Raw genomic sequence first — 14250 nt, forward strand, 5'->3', positions numbered from 1 at the left:
GAACTGATTGGTGTTTGGCAGCACATAACAAAATGTTCCCTGCTGAAATTCCTTCCTAAGCATAAAGTCCATTGATAATATCCAGAAAATACAAACCACAAGGCGGTAGCAGGATCTGGACTTGAGTTAGCCACAACACAACCGGATATTTCTTCTTGGATCCAGTCGTATCCGGACAAAATTTTCTGACATTTGTGTGAATATGACATAGAAAATCACAGTCAAACTGCTTTTGGAGGAATTAAAGACATATTTTATTTTGGACTAGTGGATAAAATGTCATGTATACAAACACAAATATCATTTTTTGCCGGACTTCCTCTACCTTACTCCCTAGAAAACATGAATGTTCGGATGTTCTGTCTCCATGTGGAACCAATTTGTGTTTGGCAGCACAAAACAAAATGTTCCCTGCTGAAATTCATTCAAAACTGTAAATTCCTTTGATAATATCCAGAAAACACAAACACAGAGGTTGTAACAAGATCTTGGGTTGAGTCAGCCACTCACAACCGGATATTATTGTTTGATCCAGGTGTATCCGGTCAAAATTTTGTGACATTTGTGTGAAAATGACATAGAAAATCACAGTCAATGGTGTTGGAGAAATTAAAGTCATTTTCTTGGGCAAGTGGATAAAATCTCATGTATACAAACACAAATATCATATTTTGTGCCGGGCTTACTCTAGCTTTCTCCCTAGAAAACATGAATGTGCAAAGGTTTTGCCTCCATGTGGAACTAATTGGTGTTTGGTAGCACATAACAAAATGTTCCCTACTGAAAATCCTTCCTAAGCATAAAGTCCATTGATAATATTCAGAAAATATAAAACACATGGCAGTAGCAGGATCTGGACTTGAGTTAGCCACAACACAACCGGATATTTCTTCTTGGATCCAATCATATCCGGAAAACAATTTGTGACATTTGTGTGAAAATGACATAGAAAATCACAGTCAAATTAGTTTTGGAGTAATTAAAGACATTTTTGATTTTGGGCAAGTGGAGGAAATGTCATGTATACAAACACAAATATCATATTTTGTGCCGGGGGTGCTCTACCTTTCTCCTTAGAAAACATGAATGTGCAAAGGTTTTATCTCCATGTGGAACTATTGATGTTTGGCAGCACATACCAAAATGTTCCCTGCTGAAATTCCTTCTTAAGCATAAAGTCCATTGATAATATCCAGAAAATACAAACCACAAGCCGGTAGCAGGATCTGGACTTGAGTTAGCCACAACACAACCAGATATTTCTTCTTGGATCCAATCATATCCGGAAAACATTTTCTGACATTTGTGTGAAAATGACATAGAAAATCACAGTCAGAATGCTTTTGGAGAAATTAAAGTCATTTTCGTGCGCAAGTGTTGAAAATCTCATGTATAGAAACACAAATATCACCTTTTTTTGCTGAGCTTGCTCTAGTTTTCTCCCTAGAAAACACGAATGTGCCATTTTTTGTCTCCAAGTGGAATTAATTGGTATTTGGCAGCACATACCAAAATGTTCCCTGCTGAAATTCATTCAAAACGGTAAATCCCTTTGATAATATCCAGAAAACAGAAACACAGAGTTTGTAGCAAGATCTGGACTTGAGTTAGCCACAACTCAACCGGATATTTCTTGTTTGATCCAGTCATATCCGGACAAAATTTTGTGATATTTGTGTGAAAATGACATAGAAACTCAGAGTCAAACTGGTTTTGGAGAAATTAAAGACATTTTTTATTTTGGGCAAGTGGATAAAATGTCATGTATACAAACACAAATAACATATTTTTTGCAGGACTTCCTCTACCTTACTCCCTAGAAAACATGAATGTGCAGAGGTTTCGTCTCCATGTGGAACCAATTTGTGTTTGGCAGCACAAAACAAAATGTTCCCTGCTGAAATTCATTCAAAACTGTAAATCCCTTTGATAATAGCCAGAAAACACAAACACAGAGGTTGTAGCAAGATCTGGGCTTGAGTTAGCCACAACACAACCAGCTATTTCTTGTTTGATCCAGTCGTATCCGGGCAAAATTTTGTGACATTTGTGTGAAAATGACATAGAAAATCACAGTCAAACTGCTTTTGGAGAAATTAAAGACATATTTTATTTTGGACTAGTGGATAAAATGTCATGTATACAAACACAAATATCATTTTTTGCCGGACTTCCTCTACCTTACTCCCTAGAAAACATGAATGTTCGGATGTTCTGTCTCCATGTGGAACCAATTTGTGTTTGGCAGCACAAAACAAAATGTTCCCTGCTGAAATTCATTCAAAACTGTAAATTCCTTTGATAATATCCAGAAAACACAAACACAGAGGTTGTAACAAGATCTTGGGTTGAGTCAGCCACTCACAACCGGATATTATTGTTTGATCCAGGTGTATCCGGTCAAAATTTTGTGACATTTGTGTGAAAATGACATAGAAAATCACAGTCAATGGTGTTGGAGAAATTAAAGTCATTTTCTTGGGCAAGTGGATAAAATCTCATGTATACAAACACAAATATCATATTTTGTGCCGGGCTTACTCTAGCTTTCTCCCTAGAAAACATGAATGTGCAAAGGTTTTGCCTCCATGTGGAACTAATTGGTGTTTGGTAGCACATAACAAAATGTTCCCTACTGAAAATCCTTCCTAAGCATAAAGTCCATTGATAATATTCAGAAAATATAAAACACATGGCAGTAGCAGGATCTGGACTTGAGTTAGCCACAACACAACCGGATATTTCTTCTTGGATCCAATCATATCCGGAAAACAATTTGTGACATTTGTGTGAAAATGACATAGAAAATCACAGTCAAATTAGTTTTGGAGTAATTAAAGACATTTTTGATTTTGGGCAAGTGGAGGAAATGTCATGTATACAAACACAAATATCATATTTTGTGCCGGGGGTGCTCTACCTTTCTCCTTAGAAAACATGAATGTGCAAAGGTTTTATCTCCATGTGGAACTATTGATGTTTGGCAGCACATACCAAAATGTTCCCTGCTGAAATTCCTTCTTAAGCATAAAGTCCATTGATAATATCCAGAAAATACAAACCACAAGCCGGTAGCAGGATCTGGACTTGAGTTAGCCACAACACAACCAGATATTTCTTCTTGGATCCAATCATATCCGGAAAACATTTTCTGACATTTGTGTGAAAATGACATAGAAAATCACAGTCAGAATGCTTTTGGAGAAATTAAAGTCATTTTCGTGCGCAAGTGTTGAAAATCTCATGTATAGAAACACAAATATCACCTTTTTTTGCTGAGCTTGCTCTAGTTTTCTCCCTAGAAAACACGAATGTGCCATTTTTTGTCTCCAAGTGGAATTAATTGGTATTTGGCAGCACATACCAAAATGTTCCCTGCTGAAATTCATTCAAAACGGTAAATCCCTTTGATAATATCCAGAAAACAGAAACACAGAGTTTGTAGCAAGATCTGGACTTGAGTTAGCCACAACTCAACCGGATATTTCTTGTTTGATCCAGTCATATCCGGACAAAATTTTGTGATATTTGTGTGAAAATGACATAGAAAATCACAGTCAAACTGGTTTTGGAGAAATTAAAGACATTTTTTATTTTGGGCAAGTGGATAAAATGTCATGTATACAAACACAAATAACATATTTTTTGCAGGACTTCCTCTACCTTACTCCCTAGAAAACATGAATGTGCAGAGGTTTCATCTCCATGTGGAACCAATTTGTGTTTGGCAGCACAAAACAAAATGTTCCCTGCTGAAATTCATTCAAAACTGTAAATCCCTTTGATAATATCCAGAAAACACAAACACAGAGGTTGTAGCAAGATCTGGGCTTGAGTTAGCCACAACACAACCAGCTATTTCTTGTTTGATCCAGTCGTATCCGGGCAAAATTTTGTGACATTTGTGTGAAAATGACATAGAAAATCACAGTCAAACTGCTTTTGGAGAAATTAAAGACTTTTTATGTGGGCAAGTGGATAAACTATCATGTATACAAACACAAATATCATATTTTTTGCCGGACTTCCTCTACCTTACTCCCTAGAAAACATGAAAGTGCAGAGGTTTTGTCTCCATGTGGAACCAATTTGTGTTTGGCAGCACAAAACAAAATGTTCCCTGCTGAAATTCATTCAAAACTGTAAATTCTTTGATAATATCCAGAAAACACAAACAAAGAAGTTGTAGCAAGATCTGGGCTTGAGTTCGCCACAACACAACCGGATATTTCTTGTTTGATCCAGTCGAATCCGGACAAAATTTTGTGACATTTGTGTGTAAATGACATAGAAAATCAGAGTCAAACTGGTTTTGGAGAAATTAAAGTCATTTTCTTGGGCAAGTCGTGAAAATCTCTTGTATACAAACACAAATATCACCTTTTTTTGCCGAGCTTGCTCTAGCTTTCTCCCTAGAAAACACGAATGTGCCAAGGTTTTGTCTCCATGTGGAACTGATTGGTGTTTGGCAGCACATAACAAAATGTTCCCTGCTGAAATTCCTTCCTAAGCATAAAGTCCATTGATAATATCCAGAAAATACAAACCACAAGGCGGTAGCAGGATCTGGACTTGAGTTAGCCACAACACAACCGGATATTTCTTCTTGGATCCAGTCGTATCCGGACAAAATTTTCTGACATTTGTGTGAATATGACATAGAAAATCACAGTCAAACTGCTTTTGGAGAAATTAAAGACATATTTTATTTTGGACTAGTGGATAAAATGTCATGTATACAAACACAAATATCATTTTTTGCCGGACTTCCTCTACCTTACTCCCTAGAAAACATGAATGTTGAGATGTTTTGTCTCCATGTGGACCAATTTGTGTTTGGCAGCACAAAACAAAATGTTCCCTGCTGAAATTCATTCAAAACTGTAAATTCCTTTGATAATATCCAGAAAACACAAACACAGAGGTTGTAACAAGATCTTGGGTTGAGTCAGCCACTCACAACCAGATATTATTGTTTGATCCAGGTGTATCCGGTCAAAATTTTGTGACATTTGTGTGAAAATGACATAGAAAATCACAGTCAATGGTGTTGGAGAAATTAAAGTCATTTTTTTATTTTGGACTAGTGGATAAAATGTCATGTATACAAACACAAATATCACCTTTTTTTGCCAAGCTTGCTCTAGCTTTCTAGCTAGAAAACACGAATGTGCCAAGGTTTTGTCTCCATGTGGAACTAATTGGTGTTTGGCAGCACATACCAAAATGTTACCTGCTGAAATTCCTTCCTAAGCATAAAGTCCATTGATAATATCCGAAAAATAAAAACCACAGGAATGTAGCAGGATCTGGACGTGAGTTAGCCACAACACAACCGGATATTTCTTCTTGGATCCAATCATATCCAGAAAACCTTTTGTGACATTTGTGTCAAAATGACATAGAAAATCAGAGTCAAACTGCTTTTGGAGAAATTAAAGACTTTTTATGCTGGCAAGTGGATAAACTGTCATGTATACAAACACAAATATCATTTTTTGCCGGACTTCCTCTACCTTACTCCCTAGAAAACATGAATGTTGAGATGTTTTGTCTCCATGTGGACCAATTTGTGTTTGGCAGCACAAAACAAAATGTTCCCTGCTGAAATTCATTCAAAACTGTAAATTCCTTTGATAATATCCAGAAAACACAAACACAGAGGTTGTAACAAGATCTTGGGTTGAGTCAGCCACTCACAACCGGATATTATTGTTTGATCCAGGTGTATCCGGTCAAAATTTTGTGACATTTGTGTGAAAATGACATAGAAAATCACAGTCAATGGTGTTGGAGAAATTAAAGTCATTTTTTTATTTTGGACTAGTGGATAAAATGTCATGTATACAAACACAAATATCATTTTTTGCCGGACTTCCTCTACCTTACTCCCTAGAAAACATGAATGTTCAGATGTTTTGTCGCCATTTGGAACTAATTGGTGTTTGGCAGCACAAAACAAAATGTTCCCTGCTGAAATTCATTCAAAACTGTAAATTCCTTTGATAATATCCAGAAAACACAAACACAGAGGTTGTAACAAGATCTTGGGTTGAGTCAGCCACTCACAACCGGATATTATTGTTAGATCCAGGTGTATCCGGTCAAAATTTTGTCACATTTGTGTGAAAATGACATAGAAAATCACAGTCAATGGTGTTGGAGATATTAAAGTCATTTTCTTGGGCAAGTGGATAAAATCTCATGTATACAAACACAAATATCATATTTTGTGCCGGGCTTACTCTAGCTTTCTCCCTAGAAAACATGAATGTGCAAAGGTTTTGCCTCCATGTGGAACTAATTGGTGTTTGGTAGCACATAACAAAATGTTCCCTACTGAAAATCCTTCCTAAGCATAAAGTCCATTGATAATATTCAGAAAATATAAAACACATGGCAGTAGCAGGATCTGGACTTGAGTTAGCCACAACACAACCGGATATTTCTTCTTGGATCCAATCATATCCGGAAAACAATTTGTGACATTTGTGTGAAAATGACATAGAAAATCACAGTCAAATTAGTTTTGGAGTAATTAAAGACATTTTTGATTTTGGGCAAGTGGAGGAAATGTCATGTATACAAACACAAATATCATATTTTGTGCCGGGGGTGCTCTACCTTTCTCCTTAGAAAACATGAATGTGCAAAGGTTTTGTCTCCATGTGGAACTATTGATGTTTGGCAGCACATACCAAAATGTTCCCTGCTGAAATTCCTTCCTAAGCATAAAGTCCATTGATAATATCCAGAAAATACAAACCACAAGCCGGCAGCAGGATCTGGACTTGAGTTAGCCACAACACAACCAGATATTTCTTCTTGGATCCAATCATATCCGGAAAACATTTTCTGACATTTGTGTGAAAATGACATAGAAAATCACAGTCAGACTGGTTTTGGAGAAATTAAAATCATTTTCTTGGCAAGTGTTGAAAATCTCATGTATACAAACACAAATATCACCTTTTTTTACCAAGCTTGCTCTAGCTTTCTAGCTAGAAAACACGAATGTGCCAAGGTTTTGTCTCCATGTGGAACTAATTGGTGTTTGGCAGCACATACCAAAATGTTCCCTGCTGAAATTCCTTCCTAAGCATAAAGTCCATTGATAATATCCACAAAATAAAAACCACAGGAATGTAGCAGGATCTGGACGTGAGTTAGCCAAAACACAACCGGATATTTCTTTTTGGATCCAATCATATCCAGAAAACCTTTTGTGACATTTGTGTCAAAATGACATAGAAAATCAGAGTCAAACTGCTTTTGGAGAAATTAAAGACTTTTTATGCTGGCAAGTGGATAAACTATCATGTATACAAACACAAATATCATATTTTTTGCCGGACTTCCTCTACCTTACTCCCTAGAAAACATGAAAGTGCAGAGTTTTTCTCTCCATGTGGATCCAATTTGTGTTTGGCAGCACAAAACAAAATGTTCCCTGCTGAAATTCATTCAAAACTGTAAATTCTTTGATAATATCCAGAAAACACAAACTAGAGGTTGTAGCAAGATCTGGGCTTGAGTTCGCCACAACACAACCGGATATTTCTTGTTTGATCTAGTCGAATCCAGACAAAATATTGTGACATTTGTGTGTAAATGACATAGAAAATCAGAGTCAAACTGGTTTTGGAGAAATTAAAGTCATTTTCTTGGGCATGTCGTGAAAATCTCTTGTATACAAACACAAATATCACCTTTTTTTTGCTGAGCTTGCTCTAGCTTTCTCCCTAGAAAACACGAATGTGCCAAGGTTTTGTCTCCATGTGGAACTGATTGGTGTTTGGCAGCACATAACAAAATGTTCCCTGCTGAAATTCCTTCCTAAGCATAAAGTCCATTGATAATATCCAGAAAATACAAACCACAAGGCGGTAGCAGGATCTGGACGTGAGTAAGCCACAACACAACCGGATATTTCTTCTTGGATCCAGTCGTATCCGGACAAAATTTTCTGACATTTGTGTGAAAATGACATAGAAAATCACAGTGAGACTGGTTTTGGAGAAATTAAAGTCATTTTTTTTTGTGGGCAAGTGGATAAACTGTCATGTATACAAGCACAAATATCATATTTTTTGCCGGACTTCCTCTACCTTACTCCCTGGAAAACATGAATGTGCAGAGGTTTTGTCTCCATGTGGAACCAATTTGTGTTTGGCAGCACAAAACAAAATGTTCCCTGCTGAAATTCATTCAAAACTGTAAATCCCTTTGATAATATCCAGAAAACGCAAACACAGAAGTTGTAGCAAGATCTGGGCTTGAGTTCGCCACAACACAGCCGGATATTTCTTGTTTGATCCAGTGGAATCCGGACAAAATTTTGTGACATTTGTGTGAAAATGACATAGAAAATCATAGTCAAACTGGTGTTGGAGAAATTAAAATCATTTTCTTGGCAAGTGGTGAAAATCTCATGTATACAAACACAAATATCACCTTTTTTTGCCGAGCTTGCTCTAGCTTTCTAGCTAGAAAACACGAATGTGCCAAGGTTTTGTCTCCATGTGGAACTAATTGGTGTTTGGCAGCACATACCAAAATGTTCCCTGCTGAAATTCCTTCCTAAGCATAAAGTCCATTGATAATATCCACAAAATATAAACCACAAGAATGTAGCAGGATCTGGACGTGAGTTAGCCACAACACAACCGGATATTTCTTCTTGAATCCAATCATATCCAGAAAACCTTTTGTGACATTTGTGTCAAAATGACATAGAAAATCAGAGTCAAACTGCTTTTGGAGAAATTAAAGACTTTTTATGTGGGCAAGTGGATAAACTATCATGTATACAAAGACAAATATCATATTTTTGGCCGGACTTCCTCTACCTTACTCCCTAGAAAATATGAAAGTGCAGAGGTTTTGTCTCCATGTGCATCCAATTTGTGTTTGGCAGCACAAAACAAAATGTTCCCTGCTGAAATTCATTCAAAACTGTAAATTCCTTTGATAATATCCAGAAAACACAAACACAGAGGTTGTAACAAGATCTTGGGTTTAGTCAGCCACTCACAACCAGATATTATTGTTTGATCCAGGTGTATCCGGTCAAAATTTTGTGACATTTGTGTGAAAATGACATAGAAAATCACAGTCAATGGTGTTGGAGAAATTAAAGTCATTTTCTTGGGCAAGTGGATAAAATCTCATGTATACAAACACAAATATCATATTTTGTGCCGGGCTTACTCTAGCTTTCTCCCTAGAAAACATGAATGTGCAAAGGTTTTGCCTCCATGTGGAACTAATTGGTGTTTGGTAGCACATAACAAAATGTTCCCTACTGAAAATCCTTCCTAAGCATAAAGTCCTTTGATAATATTCAGAAAATATAAAACACATGGCAGTAGCAGGATCTGGACTTGAGTTAGCCACAACACAACCGGATATTTCTTCTTGGATCCAATCATATCCGGAAAACAATTTGTGACATTTGTGTGAAAATGACATAGAAAATCACAGTCAAATTAGTTTTGGAGTAATTAAAGACATTTTTGATTTTGGGCAAGTGGAGGAAATGTCATGTATACAAACACAAATATCATATTTTGTGCCGGGGGTGCTCTACCTTTCTCCTTAGAAAACATGAATGTGCAAAGGTTTTGTCTCCATGTGGAACTATTGATGTTTGGCAGCACATACCAAAATGTTCCCTGCTGAAATTCCTTCCTGAGCATAAAGTCCATTGATAATATCCAGAAAATACAAACCACAAGGCGGTAGCAGGATCTGGACGTGAGTTAGCCACAACACAACCGGATATTTCTTCTTGGATCCAATCATATCCGGAAAACATTTGGTGACATTTGTGTGAAAATGACATAGAAAATCAGAGTCAAACTGCTTTTGGAGAAATTAAAGTCTTCTTATGTGCTCAAGGGATAAACTGTCATGTATACAAACACAAATAACATATTTTTTGCAGGACTTCCTCTACCTTACTCCCTAGAAAACATGAATGTGCAGAGGTTTCGTCTCCATGTGGAACCAATTTGTGTTTGGCAGCACAAAACAAAATGTTCCCTGCTGAAATTCATTCAAAACTGTAAATCCCTTTGATAATATCCAGAAAACACAAACACAGAGGCTGTAGCAAGATCTGGGCTTGAGTTAGCCACAACACAACCAGCTATTTCTTGTTTGATCCAGTCGTATCCGGGCAAAATTTTGTGACATTTGTGTGAAAATGACATAGAAAATCACAGTCAAACTGCTTCTGGAGAAATTAAAGTCATTTTCTTGGGCAAGTGGATAAAATATCATGTATACAAACACAAATATCATATTTTTTGCCGGACTTCCTCTACCTTACTCCCTAGAAAACATGAAAGTGCAGAGGTTTTGTCTCCATGTGGAAACAATTTGTGTTTGGCAGCACAAAACAAAATGTTCCCTGCTGAAATTCATTCAAAACTGTAAATTCTTTGATAATATCCAGAAAACACAAACAAAGAAGTTGTAGCAAGATCTGGGCTTGAGTTCACCACAACACAACCGGATATTTCTTGTTTGATCCAGTCGAATCCGGACAAAATTTTGTGACATTTGTGTGTAAATGACATAGAAAATCAGAGTCAAACTGCTTTTGGAGAAATTAAAGTCATTTTCTTGGGCAAGTCGTGAAAATCTCTTGTATACAAACACAAATATCACCTTTTTTGCCGAGCGTGCTCTAGCTTTCTCCCTAGAAAACACGAATGTGCCAAGGTTTTGTCTCCATGTGGAACCAATTTGTGTTTGGCAGCACAAAACAAAATGTTCCCTGCTGAAATTCATTCAAAACTGTAAATTCTTTGATAATATCCAGAAAACACAAACAAAGAAGTTGTAGCAAGATCTGGGGTTGAGTTCACCACAACACAACCGGATATTTCTTGTTTGATCAAGTCGAATCCGGACAAAATTTTGTGACATTTGTGTGTAAATGACATAGAAAATCAGAGTCAAACTGGTTTTGGAGAAATTAAAGTCATTTTCTTGGGCAAGTCGTGAAAATCTCTTGTATACAAACACAAATATCACCTTTTTTTGCCGAGCTTGCTCTAGCTTTCTCCCTAGAAAACACGAATGTGCCAAGGTTTTGTCTCCATGTGGAACCGATTTGTGTTTGGCAGCACATAACAAAATGTTCCCTGCTGAAATTCCTTCCTAAGCATAAAGTCCATTGATAATATCCAGAAAATACAAACCACAAGGCGGTAGCAGGATCTGGACTTGAGTTAGCCACAACACAACCGGATATTTCTTCTTGGATCCAGTCGTAACCGGACAAAATTTTCTGACATTTGTGTGAAAATGACATAGAAAATCACAGTCAAACTGCTTTTGGAGAAATTAAAGACAATTTTTTATTTTGGACTAGTGGATAAAATGTCATGTATACAAACACAAATATCATTTTTTACCGGACTTCCTCTACCTTACTCCCTAGAAAACATGAATGTTGAGATGTTTTGCCTCCATGTGGAACCAATTTGTGTTTGGCAGCACAAAACAAAATGTTCCCTGCTGAAATTCATTCAAAACTGTAAATTCCTTTGATAATATCCAGAAAACACAAACACAGAGGTTGTAACAAGATCTTGGGTTGAGTCAGCCACTCACAACCGGATATTATTGTTTGATCCAGGTGTATCCGGTCAAAATTTTGTGACATTTGTGTGAAAATGACATAGCAAATCACAGTCAATGGTGTTGGAGAAATTAAAGTCATTTTTTTATTTTGGACTAGTGGATAAAATGTCATGTATACAAACACAAATATCATTTTTTGCCGGACTTCCTCTACCTTACTCCCTAGAAAACATGAATGTTCGGATGTTTTGTCTCCATGTGGACCAATTTGTGTTTGGCAGCACAAAACAAAATGTTCCCTGCTGAAATTCATTCAAAACTGTAAATTCCTTTGATAATATCCAGAAAACACAAACACAGAGGTTGTAACAAGATCTTGGGTTGAGTCAGCCACTCACAACCGGATATTATTGTTTGATCCAGGTGTATCCGGTCAAAATTTTGTGACATTTGTGTGAAAATGACATAGAAAAGCACAGTCAATGGTGTTGGAGAAATTAAAGTCATTTTCTTGGGCAAGTGGATAAAATCTCATGTATACAAACACAAATATCATATTTTGTGCCGGGCTTACTCTAGCTTTCTCCCTAGAAAACATGAATGTGCAAAGGTTTTGCCTCCATGTGGAACTAATTGGTGTTTGGTAGCACATAACAAAATGTTCCCTACTGAAAATCCTTCCTAAGCATAAAGTCCATTGATAATATTCAGAAAATATAAAACACATGGCAGTAGCAGGATCTGGACTTGAGTTAGCCACAACACAACCGGATATTTCTTCTTGGATCCAATCATATCCGGAAAACAATTTGTGACATTTGTGTGAAAATGACATAGAAAATCACAGTCAAATTAGTTTTGGAGTAATTAAAGACATTTTTGATTTTGGGCAAGTGGAGGAAATGTCATGTATACAAACACAAATATCATATTTTGTGCCGGGGGTGCTCTACCTTTCTCCTTAGAAAACATGAATGTGCAAAGGTTTTGTCTCCATGTGGAACTATTGATGTTTGGCAGCACATACCAAAATGTTCCCTGCTGAAATTCCTTCTTAAGCATAAAGTCCATTGATAATATCCAGAAAATACAAACCACAAGCCGGTAGCAGGATCTGGACTTGAGTTAGCCACAACACAACCAGATATTTCTTCTTGGATCCAATCATATCCGGAAAACATTTTCTGACATTTGTGTGAAAATGACATAGAAAATCACAGTCAGACTGGTTTTGGAGAAATTAAAATCATTTTCTTGGCAAGTGTTGAAAATCTCATGTATACAAACAAAAATATCACCTTTTTTTGCCAAGCTTGCTCTAGCTTTCTAGCTAGAAAACACGAATGTGCCATTTTTTGTCTCCATATGGAACTAATTGGTGTTTGGCAGCACATACCAAAATGTTCCCTGCTGAAATTCCTTCCTAAGCATAAAGTCCATTGATAATATCCACAAAATAAAAACCACAGGAATGTAGCAGGATCTGGACGTGAGTTAGCCACAACACAACCGGATATTTCTTCTTGGATCCAATCATATCCAGAAAACCTTTTGTGACATTTGTGTCAAAATGACATAGAAAATCAGAGTCAAACTGCTTTTGGAGAAATTAAAGACTTTTTATGCTGGCAAGTGGATAAACTATCATGTATACAAACACAAATATCATTTTTTGCCGGACTTCCTCTACCTTACTCCCTAGAAAACATGAATGTTGAGATGTTTTGTCTCCATGTGGACCAATTTGTGTTTGGCAGCACAAAACAAAATGTTCCCTGCTGAAATTCATTCAAAACTGTAAATTCCTTTGATAATATCCAGAAAACACAAACACAGAGGTTGTAACAAGATCTTGGGTTGAGTCAGCCACTCACAACCAGATATTATTGTTTGATCCAGGTGTATCCGGTCAAAATTTTGTGACATTTGTGTGAAAATGACATAGAAAATCACAGTCAATGGTGTTGGAGAAATTAAAGTCATTTTCTTGGGCAAGTGGATAAAATCTCATGTATACAAACACAAATATCATATTTTGTGCCGGGCTTACTCTAGCTTTCTCCCTAGAAAACATGAATGTGCAAAGGTTTTGCCTCCATGTGGAACTAATTGGTGTTTGGTAGCACATAACAAAATGTTCCCTACTGAAAATCCTTCCTAAGCATAAAGTCCATTGATAATATTCAGAAAATATAAAACACATGGCAGTAGCAGGATCTGGACTTGAGTTAGCCACAACACAACCGGATATTTCTTCTTGGATCCAATCATATCCGGAAAACAATTTGTGACATTTGTGTGAAAATGACATAGAAAATCACAGTCAAATTAGTTTTGGAGTAATTAAAGACATTTTTGATTTTGGGCAAGTGGAGGAAATGTCATGTATACAAACACAAATATCATATTTTGTGCCGGGGGTGCTCTACCTTTCTCCTTAGAAAACATGAATGTGCAAAGGTTTTGTCTCCATGTGGAACTATTGATGTTTGGCAGCACATACCAAAATGTTCCCTGCTGAAATTCCTTCCTAAGCATAAAGTCCATTGATAATATCCAGAAAATACAAACCACAAGCCGGTAGCAGGATCTGGACTTGAGTTAGCCACAACACAACCAGATATTTCTTCTTGGATCCAATCATATCCGGAAAAC

The sequence above is a fragment of the Lepus europaeus genome (genome assembly GCF_033115175.1).
Source record: "Lepus europaeus isolate LE1 chromosome 3 unlocalized genomic scaffold, mLepTim1.pri SUPER_3_unloc_1, whole genome shotgun sequence".
NCBI lineage: Eukaryota > Metazoa > Chordata > Mammalia > Lagomorpha > Leporidae > Lepus > Lepus europaeus.